The sequence below is a fragment of the Microcebus murinus genome, chromosome 12 (assembly GCF_040939455.1).
Source record: "Microcebus murinus isolate Inina chromosome 12, M.murinus_Inina_mat1.0, whole genome shotgun sequence".
NCBI lineage: Eukaryota > Metazoa > Chordata > Mammalia > Primates > Cheirogaleidae > Microcebus > Microcebus murinus.
Genome location: NC_134115.1, coordinates 45,670,896 through 45,697,782, shown reverse-complemented (window position 1 = coordinate 45,697,782; position 26,887 = coordinate 45,670,896). Strand labels below are relative to the sequence as shown.

General features: G+C 40.4%; 1 protein-coding gene across 2 annotated transcripts in view; it reads right to left on the bottom strand.

The window, feature by feature from the left end:
• Positions 1-18,390, bottom strand: part of DENND4C (DENN domain containing 4C) — a 106,087-nt gene extending 87,697 nt beyond the window's left edge. For both annotated transcript variants that reach the window (XM_020289340.2, XM_076008773.1), the window contains exon 1: positions 18,044-18,390. The gene's annotated coding sequence lies outside the window, so the exon portion shown is untranslated. The remainder of the gene's footprint in view (positions 1-18,043) is intronic.
• Between the last annotated feature and the right edge of the window lie 8,497 nt (positions 18,391-26,887).

The window sequence follows — 26,887 nt, the reverse complement described above, 5'->3', positions numbered from 1 at the left end:
TCAACAGTAAATCATGTTACCTGTAGGTTTGTCATAGATGCTGTTTATCAGGTTGAGGTAGTACTTTTGCATTCTGAGACTTTTTTTTAAAATCAGGAATGGATGTTGGCTTTTATCACTTTTTTGTGTATCTAGTAAAATCATACAGTTTTTCTTTTTTCATTTGTTAACACAGTGAATTACACTGTTTTCAAGTTATAAACAAACCCTGAATTCCTGACAGAAAATTCACCTGAGTCATGATATATTATCCTTTTAATATATTCCTGAATTCTATTTGCTATAACTTTGTTTGAGATTCTATATATGTTAGTGAGGAATACTGGTCTGTAGCAAGATAACGCTAGCGTCCTGGAGTGAGTTGGGAAGAATTTCGTCCTGGAGTGAGTTGGGAAGAATTTCCTCTTCTTTAATTTTCTAGAAGAGGGCCTGGCGCAGTGGCTCACTCCTGTAATCCTAGCACTCTGGGAGGTCGAGGCGGTGGATAGTTTGAGCTCAGGAGTTCCAGACCAGCCTGAGCAAGAGCGAGACCCTGTCTCTACTAAAAATATAAACAAATTAATTGGCTAACTAAAAATATATATAGAAAAAATTAGCCGGGCATGGTGGCGCATGCCTGTAGTCCCAGCTACTCGGGAGGCTGAGACAGGAGGATTGCCTGACCCCAGGAGTTTGAGGTTGCTGTGAGCTAGGCTGACAGCTAGTCACTCTAGCTGGGGCAACAAGAGTGAGACTCTGTCTCCAAAAATAAAAATTTTCTGGGAGTTTGTATCGATCTGGTATTGTTTCTTCCCTAAATGTCTGATAGAATTCACCTGTGAAATCACCTGAGCCTGCACTTCCCTTGTGGGTAGATTTTTAACTATAAATTCAATTCCTGGCTGGGCATGGTGGCTCATGCTTGTAATCCTAACACTTTGGGGGTCTGAGGTGGGAGGATAACTTAAGGCCAGGAGTTTGAAACCAGCCTGAGCAACACAGAGAGACCCTGACTCTAAAAAAAAAAAAAATAGAAAAATTAGCTGGGAGTGGTGGCACAAGCCTGTAGCCCCAGCTACCTGGGAGGCTGAGGCAGGTGGATCACTGGAGCCTAGGGGTTGCAGTGAACTACAATTACACCACTACACTCCAGCCTGGGCAAAAGGATAAGACTGTCTCAAGAACAAAACAAATAAAAAAACACATATTAACACATATAGTACTATTCAGCTTACCTATTTCTTCTTGAATAAACATTTATAGTTTGTGTCTTTTAAGGAATTTGTTCATTTCATCTAAGTTGCTAAATTTACTGGAATAAAGTTCATAATATTGTTATTATCCTTTTATATCTTTAGAATATGTAGTGATGTCACCTCTTTAATTCCTGATATTAGTAATCTGTGTCCTCTCTTTTTAGCCTGATCAGTCTGGCTAGTTGTTTATCAATTTTATTGATCTCTTAAGAACCAAATTTTGATTTCACTGATCTTTCTCTACTGCTTTTCTGTTTTATATTTCATTGAATTCTACTTTGATCTTTATTATTATCTTTCCTCTGCTCATGTAGAGTTTTATTTGCTTTTCTTTTTCCAGTTTCATAAGGTATAAGCTAAAGCCACTGATTTGAGATCTTTCTTCTTTTCTAATGTAAGTATTTAGTGCTATAAATTCCCCCACCAAGTAATGCTTTAGTTGCATCCCATAAATTTGGATATGTTGTGTTTTCCTTTTATTCAGTAAAAAATATTTTTAATTTCCTTTTTTTAAAAAATCTTGTGACCAATGATTTAGTTTAAAGAATGTTTTTCAGTTTCCAAATGTATACTTGAGTTTTACAAACATCTTTCTGTTATTGATTTCTAACTTAATTCTAACTTAATTACCTTATTAACACTATGACTTGAATTCTTTTACCGTTATTGAGACTTGTTTTATGGCTAAGAATATGGTCCAATCTTGATAAATACTCCATGGGCACTTTAGCAGAATGTGTGTTCTATTTTTGGGCAGAGGACTTTATAAATGTCAGTCAAGGCCGGGCGCTGTGGCTCACGCCTGTAATCCTAGCTCTTGGGAGGCCGAGGCGGGCGGATTGCTCGAGGTCAGGAGTTCAAAACCAGCCTGAGCAAGAGCGAGACCCAGTCTCTACTATAAATAGAAAGAAATTAATTGGCCAACTGATATATATATAAAAAAAAATTAGCCGGGCATGGTGGCGCATGCCTGTAGTCCCAGCTACTCGGGAGGCTGAGGCAGAAGGATCACTCAAGCCCAGGAGTTTGAGGTTGCTGTGAGCTAGGCTGACGCCACGGCACTCACTCTAGCCTGGACAACAAAGTGAGACTCTGTCTCAAAAAAAAAAAAAAAAAAAAAAAAAAAGGTCAGGAGTTCAAAACCAGCCTGAGCGAGACCCCGTCTCTACTATAAATAGAAAGAAATTAATTGGCCAACTGATATATATATATAAAAAATTAGCAGGGCATGGTGGCGCATGCCTGTAGTCCCAGCTACCTGTGAGGCTGAGGCAGAAGGATCACTCGAGCCCAGGAGTTTGAGGTTGCTGTGAGCTAGGCTGACGCCACGGCACTCACTCTAGCCCGGGCAACAAAGTGAGACTCTGTCTCAAAAAAAAAAAAAAAATAAAAAAAAATAAATGTCAGTCAACCCAAGTAAGTTAATGGTGTCATTCAAGACCACTATATGTGTGCTGAGTTTCTAGAAGTCCACTTGTCCTGTCAACTATTAAGAAAATGACATTGTCTCCGGGGGGAGGGAAGTGGGCGAAAGGCAACACACGTAAATAAACATCTGTACCCCCTTAATATGCTGAAATAAAAAAAAAAAAAAGAAAGAAAGAAAATGGCATTGAAATCTCTGACTATAGGGCCAGGTGTAATGGCTCATGGCTATAATCCCAGCGCTTCGGGAGGCCAAAGAGGGCGATACCACTTGAGGCCAGGAGTTCAAAACCAGCCTGGGCAATAATGAGACCCTGTCTCCACAGAAAAGTTTTTCAAAAATTAGCCAGATGGGTAGCATACTCCTATAGTCCAGCTACTCAGAAGGCTGAAGTGAAAGGATTGCTCAGGAATTCGAGGTTACTGTGAGCTATGATCATGCCACTGCACTCGAGCCTAAGCAACAAAGAAAGACCCCACCTCTTAAAAAAAAACAACAAAAAAAGAAATCTCTGACTGTAATTGTGGATTTGTCTTTTTCTCCTTTTAATCTATCAGTTTTTGCTTCATATAGTTTGAAGTTCTGTTTTTAAGGGCATAAACATTAAGGACTGTAACCTGCTTTCAATCAACCAATCCCTTTATCATTATGAAATGATGGTAAAAATTATCTTTCTTTATCTCTGATAAAAATAAGTTTAATTAAACGAAAAGCTTTTTTAAAAATTTCAAATTTATTTTATTAATACTTTCCTCTCACACAAAATATATGTATGTCGTTAGATTTACCTAAATATATGAAAATGTTGATTGTAAACATTAGTGATGAATGGATAATAGCATTTGATGGTTTTTCTAATTTTAAAACAATTGACAGAAATTGAACATATTCAAGGTATACAACGTGATGATTTGGTATATATACACACTTTGTACTGATTACCATAGTCAAATTAATTAACATATCCATTACCACCCATACTTATCATTTGTGGGAGAAGGAGTGAAGACACTTTAAATCTGTTCTCTTATCAAATTTCAAGTAAACAATACAGTATTATTAACTATAGTCACCATGCTGTACAGTACCATCTCTGGAATTTGAATCATCTTTTCTTTTTCTCTTTTTAAAAATCAATTTTAAGCCGGGCGTGGTGGCTCACGCCTGTAATCCTAGCTCTCTGGGAGGCTGAGGCGGGCGGATTGCTCGAGGTCAGGAGTTCAAAACCAGCCTGAGCAAGAGCGAGACCCCGTCTCTAAAAAAAGAAAAAAAAAAAAAAATCAATTTTAGGCGGGACACGGTGGCTCACGCCTGTAATCCTAGCACCCTGGGAGGCCCAGGCGGGCAGATTGCTCAAGGTCAGGAGTTCGAAACCAGCCTAAGCAAGAGCGAGACCCCGTCTCTACTACAAATAGAAAGAAATTAATTGGCCAACTAAAAATATATAGAAAAAAAATAGCCGGGCATGGTGACACATGCCTGTAGTCCCAGCTATCCGGGAGGCTGAGGCAGGAGGATCGCTTGAGCCCAGGAGTTTGAGGTTGCTGTGAGCTAGGCTGACGTCACGGCACTCACTCTAGCCCAGGGAACAGAGCCATACTCTCTCAAAAAAAAAAAAATCAATTTTAGCCGAAATAGCTCAGTTGGGAGAACATTAAACTGAAAAATCTAAAAATCAACTTTACTGATGTATTATTTATTACATACAATAAAATTCACCAATACGATTTACATTAGGTTATTATTAAGTATGAAATGTCCAATTTCCTTAAGTACTAAGTTTGACTGCTATTATCTATGACATTTCACTTTGACACTTTTTGTTTTATTTTTATTGTAAAGGTATATCCCCATTCTTTGAAACACACATTTAGACTTGTGATTATCTTTCAAATTTTTTTAGAACAATTTTGTTCAACAATAGATAAGTCAAGAATTCGTATCATTTTCAAATATGAGTTCCATCGTAAAACCAATACAACATAGATAGCTCAAAATATCAACAAAGTGTTTGGAAAGGATGTGGCTAATGAACACAGTACGTTGACGGTTTAAAAAGTTCCATTCTGGCCGGGTGTGGTGGCTCATACCTGTAATCCTAGCACTCTGAGCGGCTGAGGCGCGCAGATTGCTCAAGATCAAGAGTTCGAAACCAGCATGAACAAGAGTGAGACCCCGTCTCTACTATAAATAGAAAGAAATAAGCTGGACAACTAAAAATATATAGAGAAAAAATTAGCCTGGCATGGTGGCGCATGCCTGTAGTCCCAGCTACTTGGGAGGCTGAGGCAGCAGGATTGCTTGAGGCCAGGAGTTTGAGGTTGCTGTGAGCTAGGCTGACACCATGGCACTCACTCTAGCCTGGGCAACAAAGTGAGACTCTGACTCAAAAAAAAAAAAAAAAAAGTTCCATTCTGGTCATTTTAATCTTAAAAGTGACCCAAATGGATGACCTGAGACCAAGGTGGATAATAATAAATTAAAAACTGTATTGGCAGTTAATTCATCTCAACCTAAGCATAAATTAACAAGGTTGGGCATTACTATTCCAACAATATTAGACTATGTAAAAAAAACTGAGGGAAAGAAGCTGGATAAATGGGTACTACATAAATCAAACAAATGTCAAAAGAAAAATTGTCCCTGTCACAACATAAAGGCAAACCATTTCTATACCTTATTGTTATATGTGATAAAAAACAGATTCTTTTTGACAATCACGTGCATTTGGCAAAATGACTAAAGTGCTGAAACACAGTCCAAAACCAAATATTTATCATAAAAAGCTAATGGTGTCTGTTGGTGGTCCAGCACTGGTACTAACCACTACAGCTTCATAAAACCTAGTCAGTTGATTACAGCAGATGCCTACTACAACCAATTAGACAAAATGATGAGGATGCTTGCGATTAAGCAGCCAAAACTGATCAATAGAGACAGGCCAATTCTCTTACAAGACAACACTAGACCACATGTCGCACAAACAACACTGCTCAAACTACAGAGACTGGACTTAGAAACTGTCAACCACTGTACTCACAAGACCTTACACTAACTGACTACCACTTCTTCCAAACTTTGGACTACTTCTTATAAGAAAAAATACTCAATTCTCAACAAGCTGTGAAATATTCCTTTTGCGATTTCATCGCCACTTGCTCTCCAAGGTTCTTCACTGCTGGGATAAACAAGCTACCATTAAGATGACAAAACTGTGTTGATAATTTAGATACATACTTTGATTATGTGATTGTACTGCTTCTTGTCTGAGATATAATAAACTGATTCAAAACTGGACATTTAATATTTAATGACCTAATACAATTTTGAGTTTTGACAAATTTTCCTCATATTCCCTTGTAGTCATGGCTCTGGCAACCACTGATCTGCTTTTCTATTACTATAGTTTTCCCTCTTCTAGAATTTCATATAAGTGAAATCATATAATATATATTCCTTTGTGTCTAGCATCTCATACTCAGCATACTGCTTTTGAGATTCATCCATGTTATTATGTATAACTGTAGTTAGTTCTTTATCGCCGAAGAGCATTGAACTGTATGCTATTATCATCATTTGTTTACCCATTCACCCAGTGAGTGGTCCCCAATGTTTTGGGCACCAGGGACCAGTTTCATGGAAGACAATTTTTCCATGGGGCAGGGCAGGGTGGGGTGGGGTGGGGTGGCAGAGCTCAGGTGGTGATGTAAGCAATGGGGAGCAGATATAAATACAGATGAAGCTTTACTTGCTAGCCCCCCACTCATCTCCTGCTGTGTGGCCCCGTTCCTAACAGGCCACACACAGACCAGTACCACTCTGCTGCCCAGTGGTTGTGGACTGTAGCATTCACCAGCTAATGGACATTTGGCTTTTTTCCAGTTTTTGGCCAGTATGAACACACCTTTTATGAACATTTGAGGTAAGTCTTTGTTCGGACATGTGTTTTCTTTCTTTTTCCTTTTTAATTTCAAAATATTAAGGAAGTACAAGTGTTTTCGTTACATAGCTTGTATAATGCTTTTTTTTTTTGAGAAAGAGTCTTACTCTGTTGTCCGGGCTAGAGTGCCATGGTGTCAGTCTAGCTCACAGCAAGCCCAAACTCCTGGGCTCAAGCGATCCTTCTGCCTCAGCCTCCCGAGTAGCTGGGACTACAGGCATGCGTCACCATGCCCGGCTAACTTTTTCTATATATTTTTAGTTGGTCAATTAATTTCTTTCTATTTTTAGTAGAGATGGGGTCTCGCTCTTGCTCAGGCTGATTCTGAACTCCTGACCTTGAGCGATCCCTTGGCCTTGGCCTCCCAGAGTGCTAGGATTATAGGCGTGAGCCACCATGCCCAGCCAATAATGCTTAAGTCAAGGCTTTTGGTGTACCCATCATCATAACAGTGTTCATTGTACCTAATAGACAAGTTTTTATCCCACGCCCACCCTCCCACCCTCGGCCCTGAATTCATCTTATAAATGAAAGTCTGTACCCTTTAACCAACCCTCATTTCTCCTAACCCCTCCTTCCCCCAGGCTCTGGCAACCACCCTTGTACACTCTACTTGTATGAGTTCAACTTTTTAGATAGCATATATAAGATTATGAGTATTTATCTTTCTATCTATGACTTATTTCACTTAGCATAATGTTCTCCAGGTTCATACATGTTATCACAAATGACAGGATGTCCTTCTTTTTCTGGCTGAGTAATATTCTACATTTTCTTTATCCATTCATCTCTTGATGGACACTAAGGGTGTTTCCATATCTTGGCTAGTATGAATAATGCTGCAATAAACATGGGGGTGGGGTGCAGATATCTCAAGATACTGATTTCATTTCCTTTGGATATTTACCTGTAAATGGGATTGCTGAATTGTACAGCAGTTCTATTTTTAACTTTCTGAGGAACCTCCAAAATGTTTTCCATAATGGGTACACCAACTTAAATACCCACCAACAATGTACAACTCTTGTACCCTTTTCTCTACACCCTTATCAATACTTTCTATTAATAAAAGTTTCTGAAGACAAATTAAAATAAACTTCAGATACATAGTTTAATATTTAAAATTCATTTTCCAACTACAGCTAAGATAATCCTTAAAAATCAATTGTATGTCACCTTACAATTTACAACAGTATACATTCTAATAAATAAATTCCATTACTATCAAGAAAACATTATTGGCCGGGCGCGGTGGCTCACGCCTGTAATCCTAGCACTCTTGGAGGCAGAGGCGGGTGGATTGCTTGAGGTCAGGAGTTCGAAACCACCCTGAGCAAGAACAAGACCCCGTCTCTACTATAAATAGAAATAAATTAATTGGCCAACTAACATATATATAGAAAAAACTAGCCGGGCATAGTGGCACATGCCTGTAGTCCCAGCTACTTGGGAGGCTGAGGCAGCAGGATTGCTTGAGCCCAGGAGTTTGAGGTTGCTGTGAGCTAGGCTGACGCCACGGCACTCACTCTAGCCTGGGCATCAAAGCGAGACTCTGTCTCAAAAAAAAAAGAAAAAAAGAAAAGAAAACATTATTAACTTCAATCTACAAGACTAAAAATGTAGTTTACACAATTCCTCTCATTGTAATAAAAATTTTTTTTAAAAGCTTCAAAAATATCTGCGTGTTCCCTGGTATCTCAAACTGTGCTAAATGAACAATGTACTTTGTTAAACCACAAAGAAAATATAGTTTTATCAGAGTTATTTGCTACATTTAAGCAATTAAAAATACGAGCTTGGTGGTTCCCTTTAGAAAACATTATCAAGATCATTTAGGGGCCAGGCGAGGTGGCGGCTCACGCCTGTAATCCCAGCATTCTGGGAGGCCGAGGCAGGCGGATCCCTCAAGGTCAGGAGTTCGAAACCAGCCTGAGCAAGAGAGAGACCCAGTCTCTACTATAAATAGAAAGAAATTAATTGGCCAACTAATATATATAGAAAAAGTTAGCAGGGCATGGTAGGCTGACACCACGGCACTCACTCTAGCCTGGGCAACAAAGTGAGACTCTGTCTCAAAAAAAAGAAAAAAAAAAAAAAAAGATCATTTAGGGCCAGGCGCGGTAGCTCACGCCTATAATCCTAGCTCTCTGGGAGGCCAAGGCAGGTGGATTGGTCGAGGTCAGGAGTTCAAAACCAGCCTGAGCAAGAGTGAGACCCCCATCTCTACTATAAATAGAAAGAAATTAATTGGCCAACTAATATATATAGAAAAAAAAAAATTAGCCGGGCATGGTGGCGCATGCCTGTAGTCCCAGCTACTCAGGAGGCTGAGGCAGGAGGATCGCTTGAGCCCAGGAGTTTGAGGTTGCTGTGAGCTAGGCTGACGCCATGGCACTCACTCTAGCCTGGACAACAAAGCGAGACTCTGTCTCAAAAAAAAAAAAAAAGAAACCCCATACATACTAAAATGCAATATGGTACCCTGAGTTGGGTCCCAGAACACAAAAAGCACATTAATATAAAAACTTGTGAAATTAAAATAAAGTCTGGACTTCAGTTAATAGCAGTGTACCAATGTTGATTTCTCAGTTGTGACAAATATACCATAGTAATATAAAATGTTAACCATACAGGAATACAGAAACTCCCTCAACTATCTTTTTAACTTTCCCGTAAATCTAAAATTATTCAGGAATGAAAAACTGTGTGTGCAAACATTCTTGATAATAACCAAAAAATGGAAACATCCCATATGTCTATCAACTGATAAAGGGATAAATGTGGTATATCCATAAAATGAAACATTCAACAACAAAAAGGAATTAAGTACTGATATATGCTACAACATGGATGAATCTTGAAAACATTATACTAAGTGGAAGAAGCCAACCACAAAGACCACATATAGTATGATTCCACTTACATGAAATGTCTGAAATAGGCAAATCTATAAAAATAGAAAGTAAACAAGTGGTGAAAAGATTGATTATGGTGTGGGTTGAGCACACTGAAAATCTATAAACTATATGATTTACATTATATGGGGGAATTGTGTGGTACATGATTTCTCAACAAAGCTTCTTAAAAATGAATGTGTGTCCATGTGTGCTGCCTTCTGTAAATAAAAAAAAAAAAAATGAATGCGTGTACATGAGTGTATGTGTATTTCCTAGTTCTGTCTGCTAAAAAACACCACAAAGGCAGTGTCACTCACCGAAACAGCAACAAATATACCTAGCATCTAAGTCTTTGTTTCACAATTCCACAGGCACCAGAACTCCTTAGAAAAATGACAATCCCAGGGCTGGGCAAGGAAAATACATCTAGAAATGTGATGTAAGAAAAAAAAAAAAGTACTGCTCAAAGATTAATGGGTCCTAACAACACAACACAGGAACTAGCTTGAATAGTTTCCCACTGGCCAAACTGTGGACAATTTCTGCGTCAAAATGAATGACCATAATAGATTATAATTAAACTGATTTTTTAAAGCCTTGAGTCCACATAAATATAATAAAATAAAAGGAATGAATGAAGGACAGAGAAGGAAGGGAAAGCTCTTCACAACAGAATGCCAACTAATAAATGTAAAGGAATGTGGCCAGGCACAGTGGCTAACACCTGTAATCCTAGCAATCTGTGAGGCCAAGGTAGGAGGATTGCTTGAGTTTAAGACTAGCCTAACCAAGAGCAAGACTCTATCTCTATCAAAAACAGAAAAAACTAGCCAGGCATGGTGGCACATGCCTCTAGTTCCAACAACTGGGGGGGGGGGGGACACGGGGGGGGGGGGCGTGGGGGGGGCTGACACAGGAGGATGGTTTCAGCCCAGGACTTCAAGGTTGCAGTGAGCTATGATGATGCCACTGCACTCTACCCAGGGCAACAGCAAGATGCTGTCTCAAAAACAAACAAAAAAAAGTAGAAGGATGATAGAACATAATCATTTTACAGTCATCATAGTATTCAGATTCAAGCAAGAATTATCAAAGGATAGTAAAACCACTGGGTGGAAGTTTGTTGGAGAATAGGATATTTATATAATCTCCCACTATTTCTCTAGAGATACTAATAATTGCAAAGGAATAAAATGTATTACTACAGAAATCTGGGAGCCAGTACTTTAACCAAGTAATCAAAGTTAACATCACTAATAATAAGTCAAACTATTATTACCAGCCTTCTGATAGATTACACCAAGAACACATTAGTTATGTACTACTGGCAAAAATGCACAGCTTTAATCTAATCATGAAGATTTAAGGAGACAAAGCCAAATTGATGGCAAAAATTTTTTTTTTAATTTCTACATAAAAATGAAAGGGGAAAAAATGTCTGAGATACTATTCCAAGTTAAAAGAGATTACAAGTTGAGCCTCAAAATAAGTGACAACAGAAAACAAGAATATCTCCAAACACTTCGAAATTAAACACACTAAAATATTTTGAAACACATAAAAAGATAACACATAAAAATTTGTATTATTCACTTAAAGCAATGCTTTGAGGGAAATGTATAGCATTAAACATTTATATGAGGAAAACAGCAAGGTCTCAAATCAATAATCTAAGTTCAACTTTAAAAAACTAGAAAGGCTGGGCACTGTGGCTCCTGCATCACCTCAGCACTTTGGGAGGCCTAGGCGGGAGGATTGCTTGAGCCTAGGAGTTCAAGACCAGCCTAGGCAACATAAAGAGACCTTGTCTCTACAAAAAATTTTTTTAAATTAGCCAGGGGTGGTGGTCCCCACCTGTAGTTCCAGCTACTTGGGAGACTGAGCCAGGAGGATTGCTTGAGCCTGAGAGTTAGATGTTGCAATGAGTTGTTACCACACTGATGCATTCCAGTCTGGGTAAGACAGCAAGACCCTGTCTCACCAGAAAAAAAACTAGAAAAAGCACAGCAAAATAAACCCAAAGACAAGTGAAGGAAAGAGACAGTAAAGATACGAGAAGAAAAAGAAATAAAACTGTCCCTATTCACAGACATGACTGTCTATGTAGAAAATCCAAGAGTCTACCAAATAAATGACAACTAAATATAATGAACAATCCTAGAATGAATCTGGGAATAGAAAAACAAAAAGTTGCTGTAAGGTATAGTACTGGCAAAATCTGAATGTAAACGATATATTAGATAATAATTTGGTAATAAAGCTAATTTTCTTAAATTTGATCATTGTATTGTGTAAGAGAATGTTCTTGTGCTTGGAAAATATATACTGAACTTATTCTCAAATGGTTCAATCAAAAAATAATAACAATATACATAGAGAGCTAGAATGCAAATGTGGCAAAATGGTAATAATTGGTAAATCTAAATGAAGGCATAATGAGAGTTCATTACAATATTCTTATTACCTTACTGAAGGTTTGATTTTTTTTTTTAAGTTTTCTTAAAAAGCAGATCCTGTCCTTTGAGATTTTTAACAAAAGCATAGGAGAAAATAGAGGAAAGCAAATGAGGTAAGAATATAAGAAAGAGTGGCCAGGCACAGTGGCTCTACAGAAAATAGAAAAATTAGCCGGGCATGGGAAAAAAAACTGACCTCCCTAACTAAATAGTGTGATCAGGAAAGAACTCTCAGAAAAAGTAATATGCAAGTGTAATAGCATATGCAAAGGCTCTGAGAGAAACAACCAGAAAGTAGACTGGTGTGATACATGCACAGTGAGCAGGGAGACGATAAGGTTAAAGAAATAAGGCCTGTGGGCCAGAGGAAAATGTATGTATCATATAATACTTCTCAAGTCTATCCATTTTTTCTATCCTTACACTCAATTCTTACCTAGATGCCTTAAAGATTTTCTAGATGATGAACCTGAAGCCTCACCCATGCTGCTCTCCCAATCCCTCCTTCATAATGGAGCCAATGATTTTTAAGTTTAAAATCTTTAAATGGGCCGGGCGTGGTGGCTCACACCTATAATCCTAGCACTCTGGGAGGCCGAGGCAGGAGAATCTCTAGAGGTCAGGAGTTTGAGAACAGCCTGAGCAAGAGTGAGACTCCGTCTCAGCAAAAATAGAAAGAAATTAATTGGCCAACTAAAAATACATAGAAAAAATTAGCCAGGCATGGTGGCGCATTCTTGTAGTCCCAGCTACTTGGGAGGCTGAGGCAGCAGCATTGCTTGAGCCCAGGAGTTTGAGGTTGCTGTGAGCTAGGCTGGGGCCATGGCACTCTAGCCTGGGCAACAGAGTGAGACTCTGCCTCAATAAATAAATAAATAACATAAAATCTTTAAACGGCTCCCTGTTCCCTACAATGTAGTGTCTTAATTTCTTATTTGACTTTAAGACCCTTTATTATACAGCCCCTACATACCCCTCCAGCTTAGTATCCACTTCCCTATAAATCAACTGCATTTTAATAAAACCTGCCACATTCTTTCATTACTTTGTGCCTTTTCACAACATTGAGTTTTTGTTTGTTTTTTGGGACAGGGTCTCATCTGTTGCCCCAGCTAGAGTACAGCAGACATCATCACAGCTCACTGCGACCTCCAATTTCTGGGCTCAAGTCCTGCCTCAGCCTCCCAAGTAGCTGGGACTATATATGCACACCATCACACACAGCTAAATGTTCTATTTTTTTGTAGAGATATAGGATCTATGTTGCTTAGGCTGGTCTCAAGCGATTCTCCCGCCTTTCCAAAGTGCTAGGATTCCAGGTGTCTGCCACCTTGCCCAGCCCATTCTTTGAGTTTTAATTCAAACATTTTCTATGAAAACCATCTCTGATCCACACCACAGGTGTTTCCCTCTGTTCCTGTAGCATCTTTGGCTCTATTCTATATTTGTTGTGTTATAGTCATAGTGTTTATTTATAAGACCATTTACCTTAGACCTTAATATTTACCTTTTTATGTTATGTTTTTCATCTTCCTATCCCTAGCAGATAGAACAGTAACTCTTTAAAAGATCCTTTTATCCATAATTTAAAAATAGACTTACACGCTCACGTCTATAATCCTAGCATTCTGGGGGCTAGGCAGGAGGATTGCTTGAGACCAAGCAGAGAAAGAGCAAGACCAGTTTCTACTAAAAATAGAAAAATTAGCCCAGGCATCCTGGCACACACCTGTACTCCCAACTACTTGGGAGGCTCAGGCAGGAGGATCACTTGAGCCCAGGAGTTTGAAATTGCAGTGAGCACTGCACTCTACCCAGGGCAACAGAGTTGAGACTCTTGTCTCAAAAATAAAGACTTACAACATTTATGCTTTCAGGATCTATGCTTTCCTAAAGTAAGAGAGAAATGAACTTGCACATACACAATAAAAAACTAAATTCAAGGAATACTTTAAAATATTGCAAAGATTTTTAAAACCCTGTAAGATGACTCTTCTATAAGCCAAAAGATAGTAAATCTGGATTTGTAGATACTAGGTTTGGCTGAAATAAAGAACACTTAAAAATATTTAAGACTTACAATATTACTGAAATATAACAATTATATTATTTCATATAAAAGTAAAGTTAATGGACACTGAAACTTGCAGCAATTCAGTAACAGAATTATGCATGTATATTTTGATTCCTACTCAATGAATTCAAGTCACACATGAACATCTGTGGTCTTTCGTTTTGTTTCCATTCCATTCTCAATTCAATACTACATTGTAGTAGCCCCAACAATCCACTGCAAACAAAGCAGTTCAAAGAAAGTTGACTTTTTTTCAAAAGTTCAAAAAGTAATTTGGCATGGACCATCATATTAGCAAAATGATTTCATTATAGCATTATTTTAAGAGTAAAAAGGTGGGCCAGAGCCCGGCGCGGTGGCTCACGCCTGTAATCCTAGCACTCTGGGAGGCTGAGGCGGGCGGATTGCTCGAGATCAGGAGTTCGAAACCAGCCTGAGCAAGAGCAAGACCCCGTTTCTACTATAAATAGAAAGAAATTACTTGGCCAACTAATATATATATATATATATATATATAAATTAGCCGGGCATGGTGGCGCATGCCTGTAGTCCCAGCTACTCATGAGGCTGAGGCAGAAGGATTGCTTGAGCCCAGGAGTTTGAGGTTGCTGTGAGCTAGGCTGACACCATGGCACTCACTCTAGCCTGGGCAACAGAGTGAGACTCTGTCTCAAAAAAAAAAAAAAAAAATTATTAAAAAGAAAAAAGAGTAAAAAGGTGGAATTACTAAAATGTTAAGATATGGAAATGGTTACATAAAATGAGGCAGTAAAAACTTTGGAGTACTTAAATGCCATATAATTGTCTTTTTAAACTTAACATGCTTTCCCTGGTGCTGCTACTAATATGCAGCAGCAGGGAAAACATGTTAAGTTTAAAAAGACAGTTATATGAACATTAACCACAGAATTATACACAAGTATAGATAGGATCAGCATTTATTACAAATTACTATATTATACTAGTATACAGGATCAGAGTACAGAAAAATGTAAATGTTAGATATGTGGGAATAATTAAAAAATTTTTTCTTTTAATCAGGTTGTATTTTTGCAATAAAAAAATTTCAAATACCACCTTAAGCTCTATTACACCCATATACTTATATATGTAGAAAATGTTTTCAAGTTTATAAACTAATTTCTTCCCATAAAATACTGTTTTAAATTCCAAGTAATAAAATTACCTAATTTTGAAATTGCTACAATCTGATGCTAAAGATCTGTTTCATACCAGCTGTACTATGTGAAATTCTTTCACCAAGTTTTAACCGTCATAAAGGAATTTCCCATTCCAACATGGTATTCCATTACTACAAGTCTATGTGCTAAACTAACAAATATGAAAGAGAAGGTACAATTTGTGATACCAGCCTAAAGAAGATAACATTTTAATTCATGTATTAGGAAAAGCTTGTTTGCTCTTATTATCTAAGCCTCAGCAAGTATATTACATTAGAAATTCAAATTCTGACAGAAATCACATTTTGCAAATCAGAAAGACCAAATGAAACAACAACCTGCCACTGACTCAGCGACTTTCTTTTTTACTTTACAACATGTATTTAAGATGCAAACATAAGATGAAAACCTAACTTCCAAATTGAGCAGCAAAGCCAATGCAAAACCAGTATTTGTCTTGGCAGGAAACTCCAATGAAAATATGAGATGTTTTGGACCTAACAGGCAGATACATAAAGAGCAAGGGTGTCCCTAGTGTATAGCTACAAATTAGCTTTTATTGCAGATATACTTAACATGTTTCTCTACAGAGAGCATCTCAACCAAATAACCTTCCAAGTCTGGCACCATGAATTGTTACAGCCTACACTCCACTGCAGTTCCTTTTAATGTAAAATATTTGCATTTTAAGAACAGTCTCCACACAATTCTACTGCCAATTTCTTCAGCTAAAAGTTCAAGTTTATACTACAAAATACTGTATTTACTCTCAAAAACAGAATGCACTAATTTACAAATTATACCGGAGTAAATTACTCCAATATACAACTTTAACATTTCTAACACCATAGCTTTTCTATTACCTAAATCAAAAAGTCTAAAGTAGGCCGGGCGCTGTGGCTCACGCCTGTAATCCTAGCTCTTGGGAGGCCGAGGCGGGCGGATTGCTCAAGGTCAGGAGTTCAAAACCAGCCTGAGCAAGAGTGAGACCCCGTCTCTACTATAAATAGAAAGAAATTAATTGGCCAACTGATATATATATAAAAAATTAGCCGGGCATGGTGGCACATGCCTGTAGTCCCAGCTACTTGGGAGGCTGAGGCAGGAGGATCGCTTGAGCCCAGGAGTTTGAGGTTGCTGTGAGCTAGGCTGACGCCACGGCACTCACTCTAGCCTGGACAACAAAGCGAAACTCTGTCTCAAAAAAAAAAAAAAAAAAAAAAAAAGTCTAAAGTAGTACTGTACACTACACAAGATGGCCAAAGTCAACTAACATATGATCAAGTTCACTAAAATAGATAATACAAAAGATTAGACCCCAAACTCATGAACTACTTTGCAAAATGGTTGCAAAGATACCAATGAAGGGAAAGCGTGGACTGAGTGGCAGAAAACCCTTTGTCATTACCAGAAAAATGAGTCAAAGTAAGCCTATATGAAAGGCAGATCATGTTCATGTATACAAATTTAAGTTCACTGCTGAGTTCCCAATCTTACACCAAAACAAGGCAACTTACCAACTCTTTTAACAGTAATACAAAGAACAGGGCAGAAAATATGAGTTTTTTTTCGTGGTTATAGTGATCAAAAACAGGTATCATTTAGTGCTCAGAGATAATTTTGCTCTTACCGCGTGAACACAGAAAAATCATACAACATTCTGCATTTCAGATAGCTTAATACACATGATCACCTCAAATCAAATATTTATTGAAAACTTAGCGTCATAGCACTAACATCCTCCCCTTTCTTACTATACACAGACTGCGAGGGAGGACCTACTCCAACGTAAATTGGGTTCTGGAAAGAAAGAGTCTCAACAGGGGTCTGCACACAATTAAGCAGGCTCAAGAGGTCAACTTCTCGGGCTACAAAGCTTGACAATGTCTCTGAGGGAGGAGTACAGAGACAGCTAAGGGTTCATTCACTACTGCAGATGACACTTTCCCTTACAGTTGCACAAATAACTGCGGTAACTGTCCTAAATTTTCCCGTGTGAAACAAACACATAATGGGAGGAGGAGGGGGCACTATTTAAAAACTGGGTCACTCCTTATTTGTTCTGATTAAGCACGGTCTTCGGCAGGGAAAAGGCCTATGAAGAAAAAAAAAAAAAAGGAGGAAAAAAGACATGACAGCATCCTCAAGGCAAAAGAAGTTACAGCTCTTTGCAAGAGTCAGCACTAGGGGCTCATTAGTTGGTTTTATATCTGTTTAGTCACTTTGGAGTTGAAAGGAACCCGCCTTCCTAAAAGTCACCCCCGACAAAGAAGCCCGTAGGATTGGCCACCGTAGGGCAAAGGAGGAAATGTCCTCAATTCACCTGCGACACCTGCCCAGGTCCCCTCTTCTCCCCACGCAGTCCCTCGAGCACCTGGGTCCCCCGACCTCTCCCGAGACCCTTCCCCACCCCCGGCTTCAGCTCCCCGCCCTCTCGGCCCCGGCTCCCCCCAAGGAACCCCGATCCCGCCCGCGCCCTGCCCACCCAACCCCCACCCAGGCGGCCCCTCAGGGCCCAGACCCCTCGCGCTGGCACGAAAGTGGTTCTCGGGCCCAGGCGGCGGCGCGGGAAGGCCCTTCCAGGAGCAGCGTCTCCCCAAGCACATCCCGCAGGCTCCGGGGACTCCCCGCCCCCGGAAACCGCGGAGAAACTAGGCCGGGAATGCCAGCCCCCGCCACTCTTCGGCTCCACGGCGACCCCCCACAGGCGGGCCACTGGGAACTCTGCCCTCCCAGTTGCTACCTGCCCGGCACCCTCCCCGCCTCGGAGCGCGGGCCCCCGCGAAGGCGCCGCGCAGGGCTCCAACGCGAAAGGCCCCGCGCCGCAGCCTCACCTGCCGCCCGCTCCTCCGTCAGCGCCACCCGGACGCAGCTCCTTCCTGGGGCATGCAAACGCCAGTCCGCGGCCTGGGCGCCCTGACGGGGCAGGGAAGGGGACTTGCTCCGGCAGCCGCAGCTACCGCCCGATCTGCGCGTGCGCCGCCTTTCGGGCCGGGTCCCGAGGGGCGCCGCCCGCAGCCAGGGGTAACGGCCCGGAGCGCGAGCCCGCGCGGGCGCCTCGGCTCTCGGGGCTGCGGTGCGGTGCGGGCGGCAGGTATCCTAGGAGCTGACCGCCGCGCCGCCGTCCCGACAGCTGACCGCCATGTTTCTGTTCCCTTTTTCCCTCCTCCTCCTTCCGCCCCTTTCCACAGAACAGCACTTTCCTTACCCCCTCCCTCTCCCTCTCCCGCTGCGGGGGCGGGTGGAAAGGGGGTGGGGGAGGGGAGGGGCGGTGCTCAAGCCCCGCCCCGGGGAGGGCCGCAGCCGCGCGGCCTCCGTCCCTTCCCCCCACCACCGCGCGACCCCGGCGGGGCTGGGCCCCGGGTCTGCGAGCCCTTCTCGAGCGTTCGCGTGGCGGGGCGAGCAGAAACAGAGCGGGAAAGAAGCGCTCAGGGCTCCGCCTTGCACCCGTTCCTGCGGGGCTCAGGCTCTTCGTGTGGTGTGGACTTACTGCCTTGGCCTCAGGCAGGTGGCGGCTGCTGCTCTGGCGGTTTTGAGAGAAAGGCCGAGTGCCGAAGGTCACTGAGGAGTGTGTCGGGAGGAACGTTAAGTGTCCTTCCCACAGTGGGAGTCAGAATTCCCACGCATGACCTGGGGGCTCTGAGGCCCCGGAGAGCCCCGCGGGCTGGCACGTCCCGAAGCCCCTGGGCTACAGCGCCCTGTGTGAGTCATTGGCCACGCTCGCTTTCGCTCCTTCTGCCCAGATTTCCGAGGGGATTCCAAATGTGGAAATCGCTCATTTAGATAGTCAGTACCCGCCCGCCTTCTAAGTGTAGCCTCCTTATCGGCACAGACGCCTGCAGGGTCGTTTTGCTGTAATGCAGATTTTGCAAGATGTTTTTGGACTTTTGTAAGTTATCACCGTAAAAGTGAGAAGGAATAAAAACTGGTTGTTCAGGAAGAAACAAATGGTTTGAAATAAATTAAGAGAACTTGTTTACCTGGGGGGGGGGGCGGGGGGGAAGAAACTTGGCGAATGACTTCACAGATTCCATGGCAGGTCAAAATTAGAACTGGTAAGATTTGTGCATATCTGGTGAGTATTCACATACATAATGATCATTTTCCTGAGAATTACTCTCTCCGTATTAAATCTGCAATTTTGCTAAAAAGTGTGAGATTAGACGTGGCTCATAAATGCACTGTTGTCAGTTTGACATGACAGTCTGGACAACAGAAGTCTTTAAAAGGATCTAATACTTTGAAATTTGGTTTGTGGACTTATGCTTAAAATGCATATTAATTATTAGCTTAGAATTATTTAATATAGGCAAGATTTCTTAATAGGTACATTTTATTAACACTCAGAAATTGAGAGTTTATTCCTCTTTTCTCAGTTTTTTTCTTCTTAGGTTTTTGTTTTGCATTTACGGAAATGAAAAATAGATGAAGTCAGTGTCAATCTCTGCTTGATTGATTTTTCTTTACAATGTGTGATTTGAGAATTTATTTAATTTTTCTCACTATTTTAATTGTGAGAAAGTTAATTTTATTTTTAATTAAATTTTATTTAAAATTATTTTAATTGTCCTATAGATTTGCCATAGTTTTTCATTGCCATTTTCCACCCAGAATCTAATAGAATGAACTTGTATGTTTTGGGCCTAATTTTTCATTTGCAGTACCTGTGCTTAGGTCTGGGAGTTCTTGATTCAGCACCCTTCTCAACTGCACTCTTAGGGGGCTAAGGACTGGAAAAAATTCATTTTAATTTCTAATATATAAATATTTGTCTAAAAAGTGGCAAGGGAGCTGGAGAGCACAATAACAACATAATTGTTGTAATTATTATAGTACCACAATTTCTGTTGAGCCTACATAGCAGATACTAGAATATATAGGAAGAATCAGCCCATTGAAAAAGGGAATACAGATATTCTAGCAAAAAGCAGTTTCTTGCCGCTCTCTGACTGGGCATGGTCACTGCAGATTTCTGTGGATCTGCAATGCAAAGGAGTTGAATGGAAATGTTGAAAATTTTCTTATACAAGATATATTGGGTAGACAACTTTAGTGCTGTAGCATGCTATGTCATTTTCATCTTTCTGTTCTCTTCAAAACTTCTAAACATTGCCTGTGAGTGCAAGGGTAATCTGTGTTACCTATGTGTGTTTCACATGTCATGTTCTCTTCCAGATGCCTAGAACCTAGCAGAGTAAACCATATATGGTAGTCTCTCAAAAAATAATTGATGAATGACTGGCATAAATCAGTCTGTGCTTCCCTCACTTTCTTCTGCTCCATCCTTAGGCAAGTTATGTAACTTTTCCTTACCTGTAAAGTGGGTAGAATGATACTCGTAAAGAAGTAAGATCGTCTATTAATTTACAATAAGCTATAAACCTTAAACAGACCAGTTCAATGATCAAGACTCAGGGCCAGGCATGGTGGCTCATGCCTCCTAGCACTCTGGGAGGCTGAGGTGAGAGGACCAACCTGACCAAGACCAAGACCCCATCTCTATTAAAAATAGAAAAATAGCCAGGCATTGTGGTACATGCCTGTAGTCCCAGCTACTCGGGAGGCTGAGGCAGGGGGATCACTTGAGCCCAAGAGTTTGAGGTTGCTGTGAGCTAGCCTGATGCCAGGACACTCTACTCAGGGGAACAGAGTGAGACTGTCTCAAAAAATAATAATAAAATCCTAGCACTCAGGGAGGCCACAGCGGGCGGATCGCTCAAGATCAGGAGTTCGAAACCATCCTGAGCAAGAGCGAGATCCCGTCTCTATTAAAAATAGAAAGATACAACAGACGTTTCTGGTAAAAAAAAAAAAAAAAAAAAATAGAAAGAAATTAATTGGCCAACTAAAAAAATATATAGAAAAAATTAGCTGGGCATGGCGGCGCATGCCTGTAGTCCCAGCTACTCAGGAGGCTGAGGCAGAAGGATTGCTTAAGCCCAGGAGTTTGAGGTTGCTGTGAGCTAGCCTGTTGCCACGGCACTCTAGCTGAGGCAACATGAGTGAGACTCTGTCTCAAAAATAATAATAATAATAATAATAAAATAATCAATACTCAGCACATGTCATAGGCAGCTTCTCAGTATGATTTATAGCAATCCCTGCTGCCTGGTAAGTATGCCCACCTGTTAAGTGTGAGTTTGACTTCTTTGAGAGGCTTCTAACACAGAGAATACATCAAAAGCAATGGGATGTCTCTAACAAAGTGAGATTATAAAAGACTGTAGCTTCAGTCTTGGATTCTCTCTCTCATCCTCTTGGATTGCTCTTGGGGAAGCCAGCTACCATGTCATTAGACAGCCCTGTGAATGAGTTTGGAAGTAGATCCTCCCCAAATGGAGCCTTAAAATTACTTCAACCCCAGCCAACACCTTGATTGCAGCTTCCTGACAGACCCTGAGCCAGAATCACCCAGCTAAACCATTCCCGGATTCTTTACTCACAGAAAATTATGAGATAATAAGTGTTTCTTCTTTCTAGCAAAATTTTGGGGTAATTTGTTACACAGCAATAGATAACTAATACAACACAACAGTACCTGGAAAGTAGCAAGTGCTCACTGAAGGTAACTCTTAATGAATATGACTGGGTTCATTCTGCATATGAGTTAGCATCCCATAATGCTGATCCAAGCTTACTTTAATACCTTAATGATAGTGTTTGCAATTGCGGTAAGACAAGGTATCCGGGAAAAGTGGACCGATTTTATCTGATCTGTTATGTATTAACTACCTTTGATCCAAGAGAATTTGTTAGAATGTACTTCACATAATGTCTTAGATTTGCTTCAAAATAATGCATGGCAGTGGGGAAGTGTGGGGCATAAGTAGGGATTTAGGTAAAAAAGATGGGACATATGTTGAAGTGGAGTAATTGGTACTTGGGATTTCAAGTTGTTTTTTTCAGTATTTCATGGAAGCGTAAGTTTGGAACCCAGGAGACTCTTTAGAGATCATCTTATTCTAATTAGCTCATTTAAAAGATGAGGAAATTAGGGTCCAATAAGTTTATTGAGTCTCCCACTCTATTTTCCTAGTAGAGCCTCCACTGGATGAAAATGCAAGCCTGGTCTCCACTTTGCGATGTGTAATCTGCATGTTACAGACTAGCAGGGTATTTGGTTCCGGTCCCCCACTCATTTGTTTTGGAAAACATAGTGTTTGAAGGGCCAGTGCCCCATATATATAGAGGAGCTCTTAGCCACTGTTTTAGAAAGAGTTTTAACTAAAATACAATCATCAGGCACTAGATCTGCTTTATTCATATGATATCTAAATGACCGAGTGTACCGCACTCTCCACAGGGAGTGTTAGCACACTCTTCCCTTTGTGCTCCCCTCCCATATCTTATCTGGCTCAGGGCTCTGTCTCAGCTTTATCAGAGTGGGCTCATCTAGAGTCTCTTAGAGTTGCTCTACACATTCTTTATCCAGCTTTCTTTTTTTTTTTTTTTTTTTTGAGACAGAGTCTCACTTTGTTGCCCAGGCTAGAGTGAGTGCCATGGCATCAGCCTAGCTCACAGCAACCTCAAACTCCTGGGCTCAAGCAATCCTGCTGCCTCAGTCTCCTGAGTAGCTGGGACTACAGGCATGCGCCACCATGCCCAGCTAATTTTTTCTATATATATTACTTGGCCAATTAATTTCTTTCTATTTATAATAGAGACAGGGGTCTCACTCTTGCTCAGGCTGGTTTTGAACTCCTGACCTCAAGCAATCTGCCCGCCTCAGCCTCCCAGAGTGCTAGGATTATAAGAATGAGCCACGGCGCCCAGCCCAGCTTTCTTGTCTAAGCCTACAGACCAAACACAGCTGGGCTAGTAGTAAGAAGAACTTGAACAAGACTCTTCATTATGAGTTGGAGGAGAGTAAGTGATCCTGAGAACACTGTCCTAATAGGTCATAAAGAACAGATGGGGTTAGAAGAGGGAGGAAAACAGAGAGAGGACTGATGGGCAGAGAGGTTGAGCAGAAAGAGAATCTATGAGTATCTCAGACATAAGACCTGCAGCCCATAGATGACTTTTATGGGCTCTCTACAGTATTGTATTAATATGTGGATGGAATAGTCCCTCTACTCTCAGTCTTTCTCCACTATTAGGGATGAGTGCCTGTGCTAACTTGAGCACTGCTTTAGCACTTATCTCCAAATATGGCCAATCTCCCTAATGTGGCACTTGACCACATTCATCCATGATAGCTAGATACGTTCCTAGTTTCCCACCTTAGAGGACTATTGCCTATCATGACTCAAGCTTGACTCTTCCTCTGAACCCCTTTTTCTGGGGCTCAGTTCTAGTATTCCTCACATCATAGCAGATTGTCCTGATTATAGATCTAGAAATAAATGTTTTTTATTTCAAAGATTGATTTTTAAAAACATGTTGTAGAAAACAATAACAGCAGTAATACATAAACAAGAATACTATTATAGTACAGTAGGACCTCATTATATTGCCCAGGCTGGCCTCAACTCCAGGTCTCAAGCAATCCTCCCATCTCAGCCTCCAGTCATGTGCTACTTGTGTCTTGCTCATATGTTCATTCATATTAATTTCTTATGACAAAGAAACGTAGGCCGGGCGCTGTGGCTCACGCCTATAATCCTAGCACTCTGGGAGGCCGAGGCAGGTGGATTGCTCAAGGTCAGGAGTTCGAAACCACCCTGAGCAAGAGCGAGACCCCATCTCTACTATAAATAGAAAGAAATTAATTGGCCAAGTAATATATATAGAAAAAATTAGCCGGGCATGGTGGCACATGCCTATAGTCCCAGCTACTCGGGAGGCTGAGGCAGGAGGATTGCTTGAGCCCAGGAGTTTGAGGTTGCTGTGAGCTAGGCTGACGCCAGGGCACTCATTTTATTCCCTCTCACCCCTTTGCATTCATGGATCTATTCCCTTGGATACTCCTGCGTGCTGGCTTTTAGGTTGCCATAAATCTCTGATTGTTAAACTAGAATGTTGCTGCCTGGGTCCTAACTTTTTTTCCGGCTCCCTCCATGCTTCAGAGAATGTAGTTTTAGGGACCCTTCCCTTTGAAGTTTTACCCTCTAAAAAAAGCTCATTAATCAGATCAAACACTCCATTTGATACATAAGAATCAGAGACTGCCTAACAATCTCAAAAGTAATACTCAATTTCCAGTTTATATTCAATCTGAGTTCACTAGGCTAAGTGTTGTTTTACATGCGCTGACAAAAAAAAAATTGGAATCTTCTGCTAATACCCTTTAACGTCCATTCAAAATTTCCCCCAGTTTTATGGTTTTTTCACACAGAAAAGGAAGAAATGAACTGAAGTGAATATTAAAATTTATCTCTAAAATGGATCAACAGTAAAACAGAACTATTTCAACCCTTTTTGTTGTTCTAGGTTCAATCTGTTCTTTACCCTTCAGTGAATTCATTCATCTCAATGGTGTTTGTACAATCCATGGGTTGTTCTCTCCCAAATTAACTTGTCTAGTCCCAGATTTCCCTGGGCTATATATTCAGTCATCCACTGCCTCCAGAGTCTAAATAGCATCTCACACTTTACATGTTCGAAATACAACTCTTAATTCTCTCCCTTACTTAACTTGTACCTCCCCCCCAAAACTATTCCTTTTTAAGCCTACTCCATTTCAGGGCAGCTTGTAAAGAAAATAAAGCCAAAAGCGAATTCAGTATTTCAAATAAGAAGCCATGCTGTTTTGCCTTTTGCTTGAAGTGAATCACAAAGTTGGTTCTGCTTTTCATAGGACAAACATGTATTGAACATTTACTGTGTGTCAGTTACAGGAATTGGAGCAGGATATACAGTTGATTCTTACTATTCATGGATCTTATATTTGTGAATTCACTTTCTAAAATCTATTTGTAACCCAAAAATCAAATACTTGTGGTACTTTCATAGTCATTCTTGGACATGTACAGAGAAGCAAAAAATTTGAATCACCCAACATTTATATTCCCAGCTGAGGTTGAACATCTTAACATCATCACAAATAATTTCACTATGTAGAGAAAGTATGTCAGCAAATGCTAGCACATACTAATACTGGCGTCTGAAAGATCACCTTCCTCACAAGCTTTCTACATGTTAGTAAATATGAAGCACATATTACATAAATGGGATATTTGCAATCAAAGCCAGGATTTATGACAGCATCTTCATTCTAATATTATAAGTGAGTTTATCATTGTGTTGTAGTAGGGCCTGTTACTATAGTCATGGTCTAGAAAATTGGCATAACAAATTAAGGAAATGTAATACTGTATAATATTTAAAGGAGTATAGCCTAGTTTTAGATGTTCACTATTTTAAATAAAAGATTCACTGGAGGCATATTCCACTCAATAAATTTCATATAATAATGAGGAATCATAAAAATGTTATTAGAACCTATGACCTCTGAAGGTAAAAAATTAAAAACAACAAATGTTCAATACCATGAGACTGCTTAAATAATTACATATCCATATGGTAGAATAGGGTGTGTAACTATTAAAATTAATGTTTCAGAAGAAAATGAGATCAGAAAATATTAAATGGGGGAAAAAGGCAGGTCATAAAAATGTGAATATAGTGTCATCACAGGTTTTTTTAATTGTAGTGAAATATACATAACAAAATTTACCATTTTTAAGTTTATAGTACTGTGGCATTAAGTACATTCACATTGTTGTACAACTATCACCACCACTCATCTCTAGAACTTTTTCATCTTGGTGCCATCACAGGGTGTGTGTGTGTGTGTGTGTGTATGTCTTTCTTGGATTTTGAAAGTGCAGGCGATTTCCGTTTTCTGCCTTATGCTTTTAAATATTTTTCAAACTCTACAAATAACCATGTGGTAGACAAAATGATATTGCTCCCCTCCACCCCAGATGCCCACTCTCTAGTCCACAGAACCTGTAAATATGTTAGATTTCAAGACAAAGGAGAATTAAGGCTGCAAATGGATGAAGGTTGCTAATCAGATGACTTTAGGGGATTATCCTGGATTATCCAATAGGCCCAATATACACAGACGGAGATCTTAAAAGTGGAATAGGGAGGCAGCAGGAGCCAGAGGGAGGTGTGACAATGGAAGAGTGGTTAGAGAGATGCAATGTTGCTGGCTCTGGAGGGGGAGAAGGGGTCCTGAGGCAGAGTGTGGACAGCCTCTGGGAGCGGCAGGGGTGAGAAAGTGGATCCTCCCCTAGAGCCTGCAGAATGAACACAGCCCTACTGACACCTTGGTCTTAGCCCAGTGAGACCTTTGTCACCCTTCTATCCTACAGAACTACAAAATAATAAAGTTGTGTTGTTTAAGCTGTTAGGTTCTTGGTAACTTGTTACAGCAACAATAGAAAACTAACACTACCCATGATTTTTTTTAACTGAGTTTACCTGAGTTACCTTACATACTGTCATGACAAACATTTATGCACATTAGGGTCATTTGGGGATCTTTTAAAACGTCTGAAGCCATATTCTATACCATTAAATCACAATTTCTTGGGATGAGACACAGCATCCATATTTTTTAAAACTCAAAAGTGATTTTCTTTTTTTTTTTCTTTTTTTGTTTTGTTTTGTTTTTCTGAGACAGAGTCTCACTCTGTTGTCAGGGCTAGGGAGCCATAGTGTCAGCCTAGCTCATAGCAACCTCAAACTCCTGGGCTCAAGTGATCCTCCTGCCTCAGCCTCCTGAG